Consider the following 5,389-nt stretch of genomic DNA (forward strand, 5'->3'; position numbering starts at 1 on the left):
TTGTAGAGGTAAAAAACGTTTGGAGGAAGGACAAAGAAATGGATCTGCTTTATTTTTAGGGGTGCTTATCATTTTGGCCCCCACCATTTCCCCTAACCTCCAGGGATAAGTTGGATATAAGCACTAAATACCAATCAGTTGAACTAAACCTCTAATGAAAAGAGAGGGTGGAATGAACTGGGGATCCTTCTAGAACTAGTCGGTTTTGCAGCAAAGGGACCAGGAGCTATTTGAGTCCTCAGGATGCTGAGGCTGAGGATGTTTTTCCTCCTCCCATCGACCATCCCCTCAAGAGAGGCATTGCTTTTTGTGGGGAGCATCATTTGGTCCTAATTCACAAACCCCAAAAACCTTCTCTAGGAGATAGGGAGACAGGGCCTGGGCTTGGTCCTGACCTTGAGTCCATCTCGTTTTTTCTGACTGGCATTGAAAGCCAGTGGCCCTTTGTTCAGAAACTTGAGCCCCTAGTGGATGCTCCAGTACGACAAAGAAAGCCAAGGCAAAGCTCCTTGGGGAAGGGACTATCTCTGTGGGGTTCCAAAATACTTGAACTAAGGCCTACTTGTTCTCAATGCACAGCCCCTCTGATTGAGCAGGCTCTTTTTGTTCCTTTCTCCGCCACCCCCACCTTCCCAAGATTGCAGAGGCTAGCACAGCAGAATAGGGGAAGGATAAGGCAGTGTGTAGACCCCTGTGGGGGCTGTCAAAGATTCCTCCATGCCAAGAAGCACAGATCCTTAGGGGAGATGTGCCTGAGTCCAGTAGATCTTCCTTGGCAGCCAGTGATACCTTGTTTATCTTGGCAGGTCCTAGTTAAAGAGCACAGAGAAAACGGGGGTTCTCACTCTAGGAAGGAAATGAGCTTGAGTGATGAGACAGGGAACTCACCTTCTCCAACAGCAGAACGGGTCTCCTGGCACCACACACCTGGTGGTTTTGTTTGCTACAGCTGTTGCCGAATGTAGAAGCTGCTCACAGCATGGTGTGGAGTGGGGAGGCCATGGCTATTCCTTGAAATGGAAGGGGAAAGTCAGCTGAAATTTCTCACCGGCCACATCACAGGCTTAAATTGTCTTAGGGACCTTTCTAATCTATTGGATCACAGGCTAAGGATCTTTGCATCGTGCCAGGCGAAACCCCTCGTCTTTCTCAATGCTAGGCGGGGGCGGGCTCGAATTAGGTTATTTGCCATCCCCTGGACCACATGACCGTTGGGGCAACCGTGAGATGGTCAGCCACCACACTTTTTCTTAATCATTCTTATTTGCAAATCTGTCAGCAGTTATCTCCCAGAAGTGTCTCTAGCATCCCAAAGGGAATAGAGTAGAGAGAGGGGACACTAGTGGAGGGAAAAGAGAGAGTACAAGAGTTGATTCTGCAGCGGGGTTCTGGGGTAGAGGCTGACGTGTTACTGAATTTTGACTGTGAAGTCTTCCCATTTATTTCTGAAATGGAAATTGATGCCTTTTGTACAATGTTATCAAAGTGTGTCTTTCTTCCTTTGCTCAAACACAGAGCATAAAAATATAAGTATCATAAGTCGAAGCCAAACCCCAGCTCTCCAGTGGGGCTGTTGTTTTCTTCCCTCATGGTTTGCTGCCCTCGTATTCCCCAGCATGTGGACTGTGTCACGTGGGTGTTGATTGCATGTCATTGTCTTGGCCTCATGAACAAAAGGCCTGGGCCTGGATCTAGCAAAATGGGTTTTCTTCTTCAGAGCACGTTGGCGACACAGTATCTATTCAAATGCCTTTGCCTTATACACTGTTTGGTCCCACTGTTGTTAACAGATTTATTATCATGTATATTTACTATTGAAGAATTGGAATGTGGGCCTCATGGTTATCAATCTATTTTATATGTTGTAAAAAGCTTGGAATAGAGGGTGAAGGTAAGGTGGCTGCAAGAGCACAAAACCTCTCACCTTTTCAACTCCTCTTTTCACCTGCTTGTGAATGTTGACTCTTCCGTGGAGGACTGGGTGGTGCCATGTTGAGGCTGTTGCCCAGTCCATCGACCCCTTGTCCCCTCCCAGAAGGAAGACACATTGCCCAGCTAAGCATCAGAAGCTGTGTTCCAAGCCCCTGTGAGAGTTTGGTTTTGTGATGTGTTTCCCTAGTGGGAAAAACTTAATAATTAATTTATACCACTCTGCCTGGGAAGGGGTGGGCAGTGGCCTCCAGGTTTTTAAATGAGCTTGACGTCCCACGTCCCCCTCTTCCCTGATCACCAAACCTGAGCCAAAGCACTCTGACATTCCAGGCATGGTTTTCTGGATTGTGGGGATTTGCTCCAGCTGCAAAAGCCCCATCATTTCTGCAGCCTGGGCCCCAAGAGTGCGTGCCTAGGGCTGCCCCTACTGAGGGATGCCAGGCTGCTGGTCTCCAGGAATTCATCCCAGCCCTCCCACTTGGCAACGGTGAGGAGACCAGTCACTGCCCACTGCTTGGGGGAATCCTCTCATCCCATGGCCTTCTCACTGGAAACCCAGGTTTACCTCCAGAGAGAAGAGAGACAAAAAGTTGTAAATAGACTTACAACTCAGGTTTGGGGTGTGCTTTAATTCTCCTGATCACTTGAAATAATCTGGAGGCTGAGTTGCTTGAGTGAGTGTTGGAGAAGTATGCCTCCAGAGGCTTTCCTTCTGGGACGTTCTCCGGGAGGGGTCGTGCAGGGCCCCTGAGGCGCTTGAGTGGCTCTACACTGAGCTACCTGTCTTTCTGCAAACCCAACCTGCGATCAGCTGCAAATCAAAACTTTCATATTCCAGTCACAGTCTTTGTTTCCCTATTGACTCTCAGTCCTTGGCTGGGTGGTCAGGGTGGCTCTCTGCAGCCACCTTATAAGGATGGGAGAGGAGAGAGGAGGCCGTTAAAACTCTGCCTGCCAGACTCATCTCTGTAAAAGAAAATGAAGCAAAACTTCAGCCACCCTCAAAAACATAGCAAAAAAAAAAAAGGATAACCGTCTAACTCTAACCAAAGGAAGAGTGTGGTTCCATTCAGCTCCTTGTTCATTATGGTACCTTTACTTCTGTTAGATTTCTGTGCTGTCTTCCCCTCTTCCTCTTGGACACAATTAAAATCTTTCTTGATAGCTGCTGTTTCCTTCCTTCCCCCTATTTCTGACAGTTTAGGAGGTTCTCTCTCTCATTGTCTTAAATCTCAGTCCACTGGTGGCGGAGGGGCCCAGCCTTTCTTCACTTCTAACCTCGGCCATTTCCCGGGGTGGCCAGCCTGGAAGTCCCAGCCAGCGCTGAATAGAAGACTACATACAAGGACACGTGTGAAGAGAGAGAATGTGAGTATATCTCTGTCCATCTGACAGTGCCTGTCTGCTTATGAACTGATTTCTTTTTAAAAAGTAACTTTTTGTATGATTTATTTTGGAGTTATATTTGATTACGGTGTTCCCTCCAAAATAGCATTCTTTTTTCTCCCCCTTCCCTCTAAGATGTCTCAGGTTGGAGTCTTTGATATATTTCTTTCTTCTGGATCCCATGCAGTTTAATTAAACCTTATTTTAAAAAACAACAACAACAACAAAAAAAAACCACGACACTGAAAACTGTGTACTCTTATCTAGAATACTGCCTCAAGTGGTGGCAGAGAGAGGGGAGACAATCTGTTGCCTCATATTCCAGGTTAGTGTGGTGGTTTGACTTCAGGCCCCTTGAGAAAGGAGATAAAGGAGATGTGCCGACTTGAGTAGATGCATCTGTGTTGGAAACTGAGGCACAGTGGTCTCGCAAGGAGAGTCCGTGCTGTTTCCATGGCAATGCTTGCAACCTAAGGAAGGCAGTAATTAAGAGTTCCTGGCAAACAGGATGAAGCTGGTAAAGGCTGAAAGAAAAGAGGAGCGGAAAACATTTTGTAGTAAATAGAACACTTAGACTTTGTACCTTGAGATAAGATTTTTTTCATTTCTTAGACTGAGTAATGTTGATGGTTAACTGCCTGTTGCTGCTTGTACTCGGTCGACTGGGGGAATATAGAGCCCCTTGTGAACAATAAAGTCGTCTGATGAGTCTCTACTCGCAGACCCCTGATCCCAGTGCGCGCATGCGCTCTCGCTCTCTCTCTTTCTCTTTCTTTCACCTTTTTCTCTTTCTTTCATTCCTGATACCCTTCAGGTCCAAATCTCCAACACATCTGCAGCTTCTCAGGGGTTTTCTCTCCTCCTGTTCTGCTATCTTTTGAAAATCACAATTCTAGTTAGCCCTGCTGACCAGGTGATTCTGATAGAGTTGGACATTATTTTAGATTTGCTACTTAATTCCCTTTTGCCCATGATTTCAGAGAATGCTGGTGGCCCTTTGGCTTGAATGCTTTCCTGATATCCCTTATGATTCTTTCTACCTGTGTTGCATAGCAGGTTCTTAAATTAAGGAGTTGAAGAAAGTGTGAGGGCAGAGCATACAGATTATGTGTCTGTTCTCATTTGGATGTTGGCTGATTTGATTCACTGCTTTTTCATTGAAATCTTAACTAGCTTCCTTGAGCTTTGACTTTAAATGTAAAAATTCTACCAGACATTTTCTGCTTACTGCAGTCAGCTGACACTGAGGCTTAATGAGCTCAGCTTGTACTTTCATCACTAGAAAAGATCTTTAAATTATTTCCCATACTGATTCATAATGGGTGTGTGTACGAATGACTCTGACATAATTTATATATAGAAACCTATGAGGGGAAAGAGGATGTGGCTCAAGTGATACAGCTTCTACCTACCATATGGGAGGACCTGGGTTCAATCCCTGGGTCTTCCTGGTGAAAAAGAAGAAGAGAAATGTGCCTGTGCTGTAAGCCAGTGCCTACGAGTGCCCACGTGGAGAGTCAGTGCCGTGTGAATGCCCGTGCTGTGAGCCATGCCCCACACAATGAGTCAGGCAGCAAGATGATGACGCATCAAAAAGAGAGACGAGGGGAGAGTCAAGATGAAGCACAGTAGAAACCAGGAACTGAGGTGGTAAGATTGACAGGGAACCTCTCTCCACATCAGGAGTCTCCAGGATCGAATCCTGGTTCATCCTAGAGAAGAGAAAATAAGAAGAGAAGACAACACAGACAGCAAAAAAATAGCAGGGTGGGAGGAAAGACCTCCTTTCAATTTCATCCATACTTAACAGGCTGAATTCCTTATTATTTGACTCATCGTTAATATGAATAATAAACTACCTGTTTATAGATTTTTTAAAAAGTGATATACATGAGGAAAATACACCTAATGTAAATTATGAACTATAATGATAGTATTATTTTAATATTCTTTCATCAGTTATAACAAAGGTACTAAACTAATGCAAAGTGTCAACAATAGAGGAGTATGTGGGAATACTGTATTTTTTACATGACTTTTCTATAAACCTACAACTTCTCTAATTAAAAAT

Source organism: Dasypus novemcinctus, chromosome 1 (assembly GCF_030445035.2).
Source record: "Dasypus novemcinctus isolate mDasNov1 chromosome 1, mDasNov1.1.hap2, whole genome shotgun sequence".
Taxonomy (NCBI): domain Eukaryota; kingdom Metazoa; phylum Chordata; class Mammalia; order Cingulata; family Dasypodidae; genus Dasypus; species Dasypus novemcinctus.